This window comes from Bactrocera dorsalis, chromosome 2 (assembly GCF_023373825.1).
Source record: "Bactrocera dorsalis isolate Fly_Bdor chromosome 2, ASM2337382v1, whole genome shotgun sequence".
NCBI lineage: Eukaryota > Metazoa > Arthropoda > Insecta > Diptera > Tephritidae > Bactrocera > Bactrocera dorsalis.
In genome coordinates, this window is record NC_064304.1 from 72652545 (window position 1) to 72668628 (window position 16084).

The 16084-nt window shown below is 38.9% G+C and overlaps 1 protein-coding gene across 1 annotated transcript in view; it reads right to left on the reverse strand.

The window, feature by feature from the left end:
- Positions 1 to 1581: 1581 nt before the first annotated feature.
- The window catches only part of LOC125776652 (uncharacterized), a 185105-nt gene continuing 170602 nt past the window's right edge, over positions 1582 to 16084 (reverse strand). The window contains exon 2 of the mRNA XM_049450121.1: positions 1582 to 1692. The gene's annotated coding sequence lies outside the window, so the exon portion shown is untranslated. The remainder of the gene's footprint in view (positions 1693 to 16084) is intronic.

Genomic DNA, 16084 nt, shown 5'->3' on the forward strand with positions numbered 1-16084 from the left:
CACCCCCAATGAAAAGGAGCAACAAGCCTCGGATGAGTGACCCCCCTTTTGATGACGACCATGGCAAACGAAATAAGGATTACGAATTGAGGGCATGCACCTGGAATGTCCGGTCCCTTAATTGGGAAGGTGCCGCTGCCCAGCTGGTTGATGTCCTCGTGAAAATAAAGGCTGACATCACCGCCGTCCAAGAAATGCGATGGACGGGACAAGGACAGAGACAAGTAGGTCCTTGTGACATTTACTACAGTGGCCATATAAAGGAGCGCAAGTTTGGTGTTGGATTCGTGGTGGGAGAGAGACTCCGTCGCCGAGTACTATCATTCACTGCGGTGTATGAACGTCTAGCCACAATCCGCATCAGAGCGAGGTTCTTCAACATATCGCTGATTTGCGCCCACGCCCCGACGGAAGAGAAGGTCGATGTTACCAAAGATGCCTTTTATGAGTGCTTGGAGCGCACTTATGAGAGATGCCCCCGCCACGATGTCAAAATCGTGCTTGGCGACTTTAACGCCAGGGTGGGCAAAGAAGGTATCTTTGGCACTACGGTCGGTAAATTCAGCCTCCACGACGAAACATCACCAAATGGGTTGAGGCTGATCGACTTCGCCGGGGCCCGAAATATGGTTATCTGTAGTACTAGATTCCAGCATAAGAAGATACATCAAGCTATCTGGCTGTCTCCGGATCGAAAAACCACCAACCAGATCGATCATGTTGTGATAGACGGAAGACACGTCTCCAGTGTTTTAGATGTGCGTGCGCTCCGAGGACCTAACATCGACTCGGACCACTATATTGTTGCAGCCAAAATTCGCACCCGCCTCTGTGCAGCAAAAAACGCACGCCAACAAACACAGGGAAGGTTCGACGTCGAGAAGCTGCAATCACAACAGACAGCCGAACGTTTTTCTACTCGGCTTGCACTCCTGCTCTCTGAGAGCACTCATCAACAATTCGGTATAAGGGAACTGTGGGACAGCATTTCAAACTCCTTACGTACAGCTGCAACGGAAACCATTGGTTTTCGGAAACTGCAAAAGAACAGCTGGTACGACGAGGAGTGCCGTGTCGCAGCGGAGAGAAAACAGGCTGCCTACCTCGCAACGTTACGATCGACCACAACACGTGCGCGATGGGATAGATACCGAGAGTTGAAGAGGGAAGCGAGAAGCATTTGCAGACAGAAGAAGAAAGAGGCCGAAATGCGTGAGTACGAACAGCTCGATAAGCTGGCCGACAGGGGTAATGCTCGAAAATTCTACGAAAAGATGCGGCGGCTTACAGAAGGTTTCAAGACCGGAGTATACTCTTGTAGAACCCCCAAAGGTTATCTAGTTACCGATGCCCAGAGCATACTTAAATTATGGAGGGAACACTTCTCCAGCCTGCTGAATGGCAGTGAAAGCACAACACCGGGAGAAGGCGAACCGGAATTTAAGTGTGCTATGCCCAATCCATAAGAAAGGAGACCCCACAATCTGCGCCAACTACCGTGGGATTAGCCTCCTCAACATCGCATATAAGGTTCTATCGAGCGTATTGTGTGAAAGATTAAAGCCCACCGTCAACGAACTGATTGGACCTTATCAGTGTGGCTTTAGACCTGGCAAATCAACAACCGACCAGATATTCACCATGCGCCAAATCTTGGAAAAGACCCGTGAAAGGAGAATCGACACACACCACCTCTTCGTCGATTTCAAAGCTGCTTTCGACAGCACGAAAAGGAGCTGCCTTTATGCCGCGATGTCTGAATTTGGTATCCCCGCAAAACTGATACGGCTGTGTAAACTGACGTTGAGCGGCACCAAAAGCTCCGTCAGGATCGGGAAGAACCTCTCCGAGCCGTTCGATACCAAACGAGGTTTCAGACAAGGCGACTCCCTATCGTGCGACTTTTTCAATCTGCTGCTGGAGAAAATAGTTCGAGCTGCAGAACCTAATCGAGCAGGTACAATCTTCTATAAGAGTGTACAGCTGCTGGCGTATGCCGATGATATTGATATCATCGGCCTCAACACCCGCGCCGTTAGTTCTGCTTTCTCCAGGCTGGACAAGGAAGCAAAACGAATGGGTCTGGCAGTGAACGAGGGCAAGACGAAATATCTCCTGTCATCAAACAAACAGTCGTCGCACTCGCGACTTGGCACTCACGTCACTGTTGACAGTCATAACTTTGAAGTTGTAGATAATTTCGTCTATCTTGGAACCAGCGTAAACACCACCAACAATGTCAGCCTAGAAATCCAACGCAGTATAACTCTTGCCAACAGGTGCTACTTCGGACTGAGTAGGCAATTGAGAAGCAAAGTCCTCTCTCGACAGACAAAAACCAAACTCTATAAGTCGCTCATAATTCCCGTCCTGCTATATGGTGCAGAGGCTTGGACGATGACAACAGCGGATGAGTCGACGTTGCGAGTTTTCGAGAGAAAAATTCTGCGAAAGATTTATGGTTTTTTGCGCGTTGGCCACGGCGAATATCGCATTCGATGGAACGATTAGCTGTACGAGATATACGACGACATTGACATAGTTCAGCGAATTAAAAGACAGCGGCTACGCTGGCTAGGTCATGTTGTCCGGATGGATGAAAACACTCCAGCTCTGAAAGTATTCGACGCAGTACCCGCCGGGGGAAGCAGAGGAATAGGAAGACCTCCACTCCGTTGGAAGGACCAAGTGGAGAAGGACCTGGCTTCGCTTGGAATATCCAATTGGCGCCACGTAGCGAAAAAAAGAAACGACTGGCGCGCGGTTGTTAACTCGGCTATAATCGCGTAAGCGGTGTCTACGCCAATTAAGAAGAAGAAGAAGAGAACATTCTACCTTTAGAATTGTATAAAACATTGGAGTCTTATTTAAAAAATAGACAATTTATGGTAAAAGTGAGAGATTTCATATCTGATGAACGACAGATAAGGGCGGGTGTAACACAGGACACTGTTTCTGGCCCAAGTCTATACATAATATATACAGCAGATCTTCCAACAGCTAACTTCAACTTTTTCGGATGACACAGTTTTACTGAGCCATAACAAATGCCACATTTTAGCATCAAGAATATTAGCGAAGCATTTAAGTTCTATCGAAGAATGGCTAGTGAACTGGCGTATAAATGTGAATGAACAGAAGTGTAAGCATGCTACATTTTTGCTAAGACCAAAAATGGGCCCGGAAGTAACGGGTGATTTTTTTGAGGTTAGGATTTTCATGCATTAGTATTTGACAGATCACGTGGGATTTCAGACATGGTGTCAAAGAGAAAGATGCTCAGTATGCTTTGACATTTCATCGTGAATAGACTTACTAACGAGCAACGCTTGCAAATCATTGAATTTTATTACCAAAATCAGTGTTCGGTTCGAAAATTTTTTATCGACAAATTTTGTTCAGCGATGAGGCTCATTTCTGGTTGAATGGCTACGTAAATAAGCAAAATTGCCGCATTTGGGGTGAAGAGCAACCAGAAGCCGTTCAAGAACTGCCCATGCATCCCGAAAAATGCACTGTTTGGTGTGGTTTGTACGCTGGTGGAATCATTGGACCGTATTTTTTCAAAGATGCTGTTGGACGCAACGTTACGGTGAATGGCGATCGCTATCGTTCGATGCTAACAAACTTTTTGTTGCCAAAAATGGAAGAACTGAACTTGGTTGACATGTGGTTTCAACAAGATGGCGCTACATGCCACACAGCTCGCGATTCTATGGCCATTTTGAGGGAAAACTTCGGACAACAATTCATCTCAAGAAATGGACCCGTAAGTTGGCCACCAAGATCATGCGATTTAACGCCTTTAGACTATTTTTTGTGGGGCTACGTCAAGTCTAAAGTCTACAGAAATAAGCCAGCAACTATTCCAGCTTTGGAAGACAACATTTCCGAAGAAATTCGGGCTATTCCGGCCGAAATGCTCGAAAAAGTTGCCCAAAATTGGACTTTCCGAATGGACCACCTAAGACGCAGCCGCGGTCAACATTTAAATGAAATTATCTTCAAAAAGTAAATGTCATGAACCAATCTAACGTTTCAAATAAAGAACCGATGAGATTTTGCAAATTTTATGCGTTTTTTTTTTTTAAAAAGTTATCAAGCTCTTAAAAAATCACCCTTTATAAATAAACAATATTTTAGTACCGAACGAACGAAGTAGCATACATATCCTGATATTCACCAAGATAGAAGGCTCACGTGGAGAAAACACATCTATAGTAAAATAACATGTATGAAGATTAGAGATGCAAATTTAAATTGCATTTTAAATAAAAACTCTTAACTTAGCCTAGACAACAAAGCGCTTTTATATAATTCGGTCATAGAGCCGATTTGGATGTATGGCATTCAACTGTGGGGTGCGACCTGCCCAACCAATATTGATATAATACATATGTTCCAATCGAAAATGTGTTCACCATGGTACATGCGTAACAAAAATATCCATAAAGATCTTGGTATGCCTATAGTAAAGAAAGAAGTAGAAGACAACAGAATTAAATATATATCTAAACTCCGAGATCATCCAAACCCTTTGGCTAATGCTTTGGTATATTCCTGTGATCAAACACGACTTAAAAGTAGAGATATGCCTGCGTATTAAAGAGCGACGTCTAGTTTTTAAATAGTTTTAAGATTTTATAACTTATTGTTAGGCTTTAAGAAAAATCAGATCCAATATATATAAAAAAAATTTAAAACAAAAAAAATATTTTACAGCCCTTGCAAATATTTTTCTGTATGTGTTTGTTGTTGTACCGTTGTATTAGGTGGAAAAATCTGCAATTCTTGCACCGGCAAGGATTTTGCAAGAGCAAGAGAACCCCTATTGTGTTTTGCTGAAGCTATGTTTTCTTAAATTTGTTCAATTTTACTTTCTAAGTTTAAGCATCTTATCGGAATAAAGCATGTGTTTTATAATTTTCACGTTTGATTTATTTATTTTTTCAAAGGTTCTTTCGTCTTTTATGGTTTTTTTAATTTGTTAATGGATTTGTTGTAGTTGTCATTTATGTATGTTGATTTACCGCTCTTATTATATCAGAGTAATTTTTCTCTATTACTTCTAGATGAACGGTACTATGTTTTCCCTATCTTCATTGTCCATTGTTCCGAAAAGCCATTTGTATGTAGTCCCTACAATATTAAATAATCCTCTACGTTTTCTGTTTTCTTCTATAGGCATTAATGTGTTTATTTTTGCTTTAATAGACTTTATTTCTTCGTATAACATTTTAGCGTGTTCCGATTGGTTTTCCAGCTTGTTTATTTGTAAAAGTCCGTTGATTGCCGTTATTATCGTTTAGAATATTGTAATTTTCGCCATATTAATCCTGAAATTTAAATTTTCGTTCAACTTGATCTTTGTTTTTTAAACTTTGAATCTTTAGATATTAAGTGACTTCTCTTTTCTTTAAAGTTGTGTACTTTACTTGTTGTCTTAAGAAATCGCATTTATTTAAATGGATGTTTAGATTTTTTTTATTCCCATTATTCCCGCGAGGCCCAGGCCTAGGGCGGCACAATTTGGGGGGCGGCAAATTTTTCAGAATGTCAAAATTTTAAATCTGATATAATGTAACGACAATACATTTTAAGGATTTATTCTGATTTTTTATATAAATTTACAAATAAATTTCTATGAAATAGAATGTAATTCATTTTCTGATTAACTTTTTTATTCGTGAGTGCAATACTGATAAAAAATGTTTTATAATAGAATATTGATATGATTGAATATTTTGATAAGTTTTTTCTGACGAATTTTCAAAGCTCTGTTGACTTGTTGTGTCTTTAGTAAAGTTAATCTTACAAGTGAGCCGTTTCTAAAATTGCACAATGTTTTCATATTTTATTTTCAATGATTCCGATGTTTCGTATATGTATTGATATAAGTATTCATTTAAAATTCATCTTTTTGTTTGTATATAAAAATATTTTTATTCCTAAAAATGATTTCTATAGAATCAAATAAATGAATATATTCATTTTATAGCCAATTTTTTTTAAAAATAGAAACAATTTGAAGAAAACAAAAATTTAAGAACATTGATGTTTCTTTTTCGCAATATTGTGTATTATATTGACAAATATTAATGAACTTTTATAGCTTAAAGCAATAATTCGTAATTATTGTAAAGTGTTATTAAAATTCAAGTATATATTTATGTCGATATATGCAGCCGTGGTCACGCAAATAGCACACATAGCCATAAGAAGCAATAAGAGCTTATACAATTGACAAAGTTCTTTAAAAGGCTAAAAATATTAATATTTGTTTATTAATTTATCCATTTAAGTAAAAAATAACAATTAGCAATTCACGAATAATTAATATTAATTGAAAAACTTGAGCTCCCTCTAAAATGCCTTGGATATTCAAATAGCACAATTTACCAAAACTGCAAAAATTATGTGAAATTAATGAAATCAACGATTCGGTTCCATAATATATTTACGTTTCTAATACTTTGGTACTATATCCCCGATTTTGCATTACAGCATTACATCTGCGTACCATACTTTCTACAAGCTGCTCACACCTCTCTTTTGGAATGGAGTACCAAGCTTCCTTAATACCTTCCCATAAATGTTCAAAATTTGAGAAATTTTTAGCCGCAATTTTAATTTTAACATCGTTCCATAGGTTTTCTATGGGATTAAGGTCAGGGCTTTGCGCTGGCCAATCCAAAACATTTATATTTTCTTTCATAAGCCAATCCTTTGTGACCTTCGCCGTATGCTTAGGGTCGTTATCCTGCATTAAAGTCCAGCGAAGGGGCATGCAATTAAAAGCAAATGGTTCCATTTCGTTCCTTAATATGTCTAAATATTGATACCGATCCATTTTTCTGTTAATGTGAATAATTGGGCCCACGTCTTCCAACAGTCTTCCGCGATATATTTAATCCATATTCGTCATTGATTTCCAGCATTATTTGTCTTGAAGACTTAAACGGGTCGGCCTTGCTTTTCCGGACTATGGCTCTATCTTCAGTAATTGTTGTCTTTCGCGGTGGTGCTGGAGTTTTTTCTTTTGTTTTTGGTCTAATAGATCTCATTAGATTTAATGAGTTTAAGGCCATTATGAACCATTTTCCGGGAACAATTCAATAAAACAGCAATTTCGGCATAACCGTTTTCTCAGATTTCTCCATATTCTGCATAACGCGTCGTTCTTCCGGAGTACAGTGCTTACCACGGCCCATTTTCACTTGAATTAACTCACTTTATTGTAGACAACCTTAATTCGTAATAAAAAGTCACGTCTGATATTTTTTTTGCAAACAAATATTCACCTTCAAAAAATGTGCTAATTGAATGGCCACCTCCAAAGAATGCAATATTTCAACAAACTGATACAAAAACCACGCGCTGCGAAATAACGGAACTTATTGAATGGTACTTATGACTAGACAGATTAAGTAAAAATAAAATAAATACGGTTCAAAAAAGTACCGTTTTTCGCAAAAAATACGTATTTCGCGAGTCGCACAGAAAACAAGAGCGCTACGCGCAGTATGTATTGACAGAGGTTTGACTTTGCTTTGTTTTACGCATAAAACTAAGCATCGCGCTGTATACAAGACGCATAAATTATTTCAGTTTTATGAAAGCTGTTCAAGTGTAAAAGTCTCATAATATTATTATTGTGTTCATACCATTGAAAAATTCAATTATTACTTTGAGTTATCCATTTTTTTAACTAAGTTTTCGAGATTCTCTGAATTTAACTTTTTTATTAGCAATGAGTGATTATCGAAAAAGACTGAGCGGTGCGGAATATCGTAAAAGGAAATCAGAAAAATCGTCAAAACAAGAAACTTTACTGAATAAAATTCCAAAACTATCTAATTTTATGACAAGATCAGAAAAACTCATCATCAACATCATCAGGTTCATCGGACGTAAGTATTTTGATACACCTGCAAGTGTTTGTTTTTTTTTTGAAATATAACTCTAAAAAAAGATTAAAAATAATTTATCATAAATTGAACTTTTAGAGAATGTAAGTATTTGAAATATTGAGAATTGATTTTTTTTAATCTTTTTGTTTAATCAGGGAAAATCCGTGGCTAAAAGATTTTTTGGTTTTTAGCCGGGATTAGATACCAAAAAAATACAATCGAATCCTTCTTTATTGCGAGATACAAATACAAACAAAACGTCGTCACTTTTTCTTTCATCAGAAGATGGGGAAGAAAGTCAATCAACAACTGATATGTTTCAATTGAGCGGTGATCCTTTTCTATGGAATATAAATGATGAAATACAAAATAATGTAACGGATTTTAAAATTTTCTAATGAAAAAACGAGGTTTTCTTCTAAAAGCTTATTCCAACGTAATTTAAAGAACGGAGAAATTCAATATCGTGAGTGGTTAATTTATTCAGAAAGTAAAGGATCAGTATTTTGTGCTCTATGTTTACTATTTGGTAGGAGTGGCGAAGTAAACGCTTTTACTGGTGAAGGGTTTAGAGATTAGAAAAACTCAAAACCGTGCATTGAAGCTCATGAAAATTCTGATTTTCACAAAACTAACATTAGTCCCTTCAAAGCTCAAGCTGTCATTGCCGTGTTGATCAACGTTTAGTGGAGCAGCTCGATGAAGAAATTTTATACTGGAAAAATGTTTTGCATCGAGTAATTGTGATAATTAAATCTTTCGCAATAAGAGGACTGTCATTTAGAAGACATTCAGAACGAATTGGAGATCCCCATAATGGAAATTTTTTTAGGTTCAGTCGAGCTTCTAGCTAAATTTGATCCGTTTTTATCTGAACATTTAAAATTATATGCGCACCCTGGCCGTGGAAATACTTCGTATTTATCTAAGACAATCTACGAAGAAATTATATTATTAATTCAAAATAAAGTATTGCAACATATTTCTAAAGAAGTGCAATCTGCTAAGTATTTTGGTGGAATTGTGGATTCCACGCCTGATATTGCTCATGTTGATCAACTCACGATAATTATTAGATATGTACGTAACAATGGTAAAATTGTCGAAAGACAATGGAATTCATTCCAAATACTGGCCATAAGGCTAAAGATATTGAGAATGCTTTGTTAAAATCTCTTGAGGATAATGGTTTAAATATAATGAATTGTCGTGGTCAATCTTACGATAATGTAAGCAACATGTCAGGTTTATATTCAGAAGTGCAAGCGCGAATCAAAACAACTAATTCATTAGTTGAATATGTTCCTTGTGCTGGTCATTCTTTAAATTTAGTGGGAACTTGTGCAGCTGAATCTGTTACCGAAGCATTTGACTTTTTTCTACTTTGCAAGAATTATATAATTTTTTTACCGATTCGACACATCGTTGGGAAATTTTAAGACAGCATACAAGTTTAACCCTTCGTTGCATAGCATTGCATATATGCAATGTTAACTTCTCGTTGATCTGGCAGCTACATCGTTTCTTTATTTACAGTTATTTTTTCGCCAAATGAAATTTATATCTTATTACTATTCTCCTTTGGTAGAGTTTCGCAAAAATTCTTGAGTTTTTGTGAATATATGTAGTAAAGAGTAAACTTCTTTCTGATATATTAAAAATGCAGTGCTAATTTTTCATTATTTTTGTGAATTATTGAGAATGTATAATAAAATATTAGTATTTCTTATTAGTTTGGAGAGTTTCTTACCCAAATAGCAAATTCGGTCTTCACACGAACTATTTTTGCAAGAGTTATAATATATCATTGCACATGTGCAATACCATGCATTTAAGCCTAAAATTTTACTTGTAGGGCGCTTACTTATAATGATAGCGCACGATTAATAGAAAACCGGGATGAAAGCAAAGATGAGTATTTACTCGTAGATGATCTTGATGAAGCAAATTTTGAATTAGATATACATATATCAATACGAATATAAACAGCAAGAAGCAAACCAATCAATACATAATTTTAAAGAAGTTAATGTTATAATAGACGCAGGATGATTAGATCTCATGGAAATTTATGCGCTTGTCAAAAATAGCCAGAGAAATGAATGATATAGACAAACAAGATCTGAAAAAGTTTTTCGGATATATTGTGATGTCTATTGTTCAAATCCCTAATATTCGAAGATATTGGACGCCAAAAGTAGGCAAGAACTGAATACAGGACACTATGTCAGTGAATAAATGAAAAAAATAAAAGTTGTATGTTTTTGCTGGTATATCTGGATATAATTACAACTTCGAAATATATACTGTACTAGAGAACAGCAGCATAAATAGACTTCCTGAGGAATTGATTTGGGATCAAGTCCCTACGCAGTTATAGGACTTCTAAGGGATATTCCCCCATAAAAGACCTTTTTTTTTATATAAAAATTACTATACATTTTTTGGCACCTATGTAAACGTGGAATTTATTCACTGGGAACAGTCCGTCGGATCCGAATTCCCAATTTAAAGCTTCTAGACGAGATATTATGATGAAAAAGCATACGAAAAATCCCTTGAATATGCAAACGTGGATAACTTTCATATCGTAAATTTGACTCCAATCTACTATGGCAAAACTCTATAACTAGCAGTTGAACGGTTTTAAGCGAAATTTGGACGGAAAATAACGGTCGCTTGCCCAATCGTTCTATCAAAGTATAACAAATTCATGGGGGGTGTTGATTTCCTAGATTCTTAATAGGCCGATACAAAATCAAAATGCTAATAATCTAATCTTATGCTTTATTCCTAAAGAATGCACCAGAGAAGTAGTCCCTTCACTGAAAATGAAGTACGGTTGAACCACATGGATCCACTGTCCAATATGGGTGGACACTCGAGTCACTTGCAAATTATCAAGTTGTGACGGATATACGTACATATTGTTACGAATTTACTGCTTGCTAGTTTACTTTGTTAGGTTCGTATCTCTGGATTGACAAATAAAATCAACACTGTTTAATTTAATTCAACAATTCTTTATTTTATAACTCGTCTACACTATAGCAGTTTACTCTTAGCACTGAATGATTACGTTGGCGCTGCCACGGCTTATATAGCCACGCACTTCTCGCTGATGCCGACGTGCCCTTCCAGAATATTGCGTCTGGAAATTACCAGAACATAATGCTATACGGCGCCAGACGCAAGCAGACAGCCGCGGCGCCAGACTCTGTAATTGTTCAAGCAGACGGCTGTGGCGCCAGATGTCTATTGTTTCGACAAGCAGTCAGTGCGGCGCCAGATGTCTATTGTTTCTCAAGCAGACAGCCGCGGCGCCAGATGTCTACAACTAGACAAATGCTATTCCATATACCTACAACTATTGTTCATAATAAGGGATGCATATAGCAATACAAATACAACTTAATACTACTTTTTGTAACACTGCCCTCCACTAAAGCCTAATCGTCCCGATTAGGCACAAATCCTCTTGAACCGAATGGGGCGAGCCTCTCCAAATGTACTACTTTCATTTTACATCGTGCTTTCCCATTTCTTTGTATGCGGTATACCACGTCATTAAGTCGTTTCATCACCATATAGGGTCCTTCCCAGGCTGTCTGCAGTTTCGGGGACAAGCCTTTCTTTCGAAGTGGATTGTACAACAGCACCAGATCACCTTCTTCAAAACCTTTTGAATTTGCCGCTTGATCAAACCGGTCTTATTGCTCATCAGATGCGTATGCTGTCTTACCATTAGATGCAATTCATTCATTTCTTCCTTTAAGGCAGAACAATAATCTCCATCATTTCTTACAGCTGTAGGATTTGTTCCAAACTTAAGATCAGCAGGGAGTCGCAGATCAGATCCGAAAATAATCTTTGCTGGCGTGTAACCAGTTGTCTCGTGCTTCGCTGAACGATACGCCCAATTGTCCCAATTCCGTTGATCTTTATCAACGATTTTCCGCATATGTTCTTCGAGCGTTCGGTTGAATCTCTCCACCATTCCATCTGATTGTGGATGTAACGCTGTTGTCCGTGTCTTGTGGATGCCCAATAATGTACAGACTTCTTGGAAAATGGAAGATTCGAAATTCCTGCCTTGATCTGAGTGTAATTCGATGGGCACTCCGAACCTTGTTATCCAATTTTCTACAAACGCTTCGGCTACTGTCTTCGCTTCCTGGTTTGGTAAGGCATATACTTCTGGCCATTTACTGAAATAATCCATGACAACCAGTAGATATTTGTTTCCGGCCGTACTGGTTGGGAACGGACCTGCAACATCCATTGCGACTCGTTCAAATGGTGATCCCACGTTGTACTGTTGTAGCCTACCGCGACTTTTGGCTTTAGGACCTTTAGCTGCCATGCACTCTACGCAATTACTTATCCATTCTGCTATGGAATCTCGACAACCGATCCAGTAGAACCGTTGTTTAATCTTCTCTATAGTTTTTGTAATTCCAAGGTGCCCTCCACTAGGTCCATTGTGATATTCTTTCAATACTTTCGGGATCATGGACTTCGGTACTATGATCAGCAGACGAGACTGTTTGCCATCTTCGCTTTCCCAGGTACGATGAAGGTATCCATTAACGAGGTTTATGCTGTTCCATTGGGCCCAATATGCTTTTGCAGTTGGACTCTCGCTACTTATTTGTTCCTTTGGTGATCGTACCCCATTTTCTTTGGCCATTACCAGCTTTGCAAGATCAGGGTCCTCCAGCTGACTGATTCTGATGCGGTGAGGAGTCCAATCAGGAGTCAGGTTCTATATTCAGTAATCGCACGTCGATTATACCTTCTTTTCCTTCTGATTTGGAGCAATGTTTACATTCCAGTGGACAAGGGCGACGTGATAATGCATCCGCATTTTTGTGGTGAATCCCCTTTCGATGTTCCGTTTCGAAGTCGTAATTCTGTAACCTTTCGATCCATCGTGCAATTTGGCCTTCCGGATTCTTAAACTGTAATAACCATTTTAATGCTGCATGATCAGTCCTCAGCAAGAATCGTTGTCCATACAAATACTTGTGGAAATGTTTTACACATTCCACCACAGCTAGTAGTTCTTTTCGCGTCACACAGTAGTTTTTCTCTGGTTTCCCGAGCACTCTGCTGTAATACCCAATTACTCTTTCTTGTCCGTCGATGAGCTGAGACAGGACACCTCCAATTCCATAAGCGCTCGCATCTGTATCCAGGATGAATTTCTTTCCAGGTATTGGATAAGCCAACATCGGCGCCGTACACAGTAGTTCTTTAAGCTGCTCAAACGCTTTTTCTTGTTCCAACTGCCATACAAACGGGCGATTCTTCTTTGTTAAATCATGTAAACTTCTAGCCACGTTCGCAAATCCAGGTACAAAACGGCGGTAGTACGTGCATAAGCCGAGGAAGCTGCGGAGTTCATGTATGTTGGTGGGTTGAGGCCAATCTTTAACTGCTTTTATTTTTCCCTCCTCGGTGTGAATCCCCTCAGTTGACACTTTATGTCCGAGATATGTGACCTGCTTCTTCCATAATGAACACTTTTTGGGATTCAAGCGTAATCCGGCTGATGCTATTCGCTGAAAGACTTCCTCTAGATTTTTCAGATGATCATCAAACCTTTTTCCCATGATGATAATGTCATCAAGATACACCAAACATGTGTTCCAGTTGAGTCCTTTTAACACAAGTTCCATCAGTCGCTCGAACATTGCAGGCGCATTACATAACCCAAATGGCATCACAGAGAATTCCCATAGCCCGTCGCCCATACTGAAAGCGGTCTTTTCACGGTCACATTCATCGATCTCGACTTGCCAATATCCACTTTGTAGATCTAATGTAGAAAACCATTTCGCTCCAGACAAGGTGTCTAATGTATCGTCGATTCTTGGTAGAGGATAACTGTCTTTCTTTGTGACATCATTCAACTTCCTATAATCTACGCAGAAACGGGTGCTACCATCTTTCTTTTTAACTAAGACGATAGGTGAGCTCCATGGACTTATTGAAGGTTCGATTACACCGTTTTTGTGCATGTCTTCAATAATTTTGTTAGCATCCTCACGTTTTGCTAGTGGAACCCTACGCGGAGCTTGTCGGATTGGTTTAGCGTCTCCAGTATTTATGCGATGTTTGACAATGCCGGTTCTTCCTGTGTTTCCTTCGTTTGCAAATATGGATGCGTATTTTTCTAATAGTTTTTCTGCTTTTAATTTTTCATTTCCATGCAGTTCGTTCAGCAAATTGTTTAGGAGTGTAGGATTTATCTGCTGTGGCTCAATAGTAGGTTTCTGTTGTGACCGTTCGCATCGTGCTATTGCACTTATATTCTCGCACTGTCCAATTACTGCTCCTTTCTTCAGACTTATAGGCGTGTTGAATTCATTCACTACTCTGACCGGAATGGTGGCGTCTTCTCTAATTTTCACAAGCGTTCTTCCTACCAATATGGGTGTATCTATTTTTGTTGGTTCCACAATCCACAATTCTTCAGTCCCACCTCCTCCATTCACTTTAGCCCATACAATCGCCTCAGATTTTGGTGGAATACTCTGATTATCATCAACAATCACCCTCTTACTTTCAACGTTGGTCACATATCCGGTGTTTATAGGCATCTCCATGTTCTGGCAAAACAGCATTTGCTTGTTTAAATCCAAAGTAACCCCGTGATCAATCATGAAATCTACTCCCATTATAATTTCATCCGTGATTTCTGCTACGATGAAGGTGTGATTAACTTCCAGGGTACCAATCATCACTTCGCAAAACACTTTTCCCGCGACAGCTGCTTCCTCCCCGGTGGCCGTTCGAAGCTTGCAACCGACTAATGGTTCAACCGTTCCTCTTACCACATCCGGTCGGATGATTGAATGTGTGGCACTAGTATCCAAAGTAAGCGTTGACAGTCGTCCATTTACGATGCCGTTGATAGTAAGATTGTTGTCATGGCGACCTATTTGTGATATCGAGATGGCGGGGCAAATAGTTGTGGGAACCAGCTCACGCCCCTTTGAACTGTTCCGTTTTAGTTTAACGACTTGTGAGATGTGGATGCTCCGTCCTCGTTATCTGTTGGTTGTTTCCGTTTTGATGGGTTTACTTTTATATTGCAATTTCGGGCAAAGTGACCCGCTTTTCCACAGTTGAAACATCTTCCTGTTGTATTTACTCGCGGTGCAGCAATTGTCTTCAGAGTCTTCAATATTTCTTCCATCAGCGCCGGTTGTTCCATTTCAACCCTTTGTACTTTGTGTGCTGGTTTACTTAGTAGGGAAGCTGTTTCCTGTGTGAGGGCGTGCGAAACCGTTTCAGCAAACGTTCTTTTTGGCAATGCATATGTGGCGCGTTTGGTGTCCACATCACGAATTCCATTTATGAAACATTGAATTTTTACCCTCTCAATGTAATCCACAGGTGCATCTGCATTTGCCAAATGAGCCAGTCGTTCTATTTCAGTTGCAAACTCTTGCAATGACTCGTTCATCTTCTGATCCCTATTTTGCAGTTCGATCTGGTATATTTGTTTCCGGTGCTCACTACCATATCGTCTTTCTATCGCACTCATCAATGCCTCATAGTTGTCCCGTTCACAGTCTGGAATAGTCTGAAGGATTTCTGCCGCAGGTCCTTTCAATGATACAAACAAGGACGCTACTTTGTCCGCTGCATTCCAGTTATTGGCCATTGCTGTCTTTTCAAACTGAAGTTTGAAAATTTGAAATGGAATACTTCCATCGAATGTGGGTGCCTTCAATCTTTGATTATTTGTTGATGGTGCAGGGCCATGCAGTTGCAGTTCTCGCACATGATTACTTAATTGAAGAACTTCTGCTTTTAAATTTTCTTCGTCATTTTTTAAAGTGCTTAATTCGTCTTCAAATTTTGAAAATTTCTCTTGCACTTGTGTATTATTCTCTGTAATCTGTTGTGTAAGGCGAGACTCTAACTGTGATGTATTTTCAGCTATTTGCGTCATTTGCTGTGCCAGACGATTTTCTGTTTGCACTACATTTTCTGTTATTCGTGATATATTTTCAGCTATTTGCTGTGCCAGACGATTTTCTGTTTGCACTGCATTTTCTGCTATTTGCTGTACCAGACGATTTTCTGTTTGCACTGCATTTTCTGCTATTTGTGATGTATTTTCAGCTATTATTTGCTTAATAGCCACTAACAGCATGTTC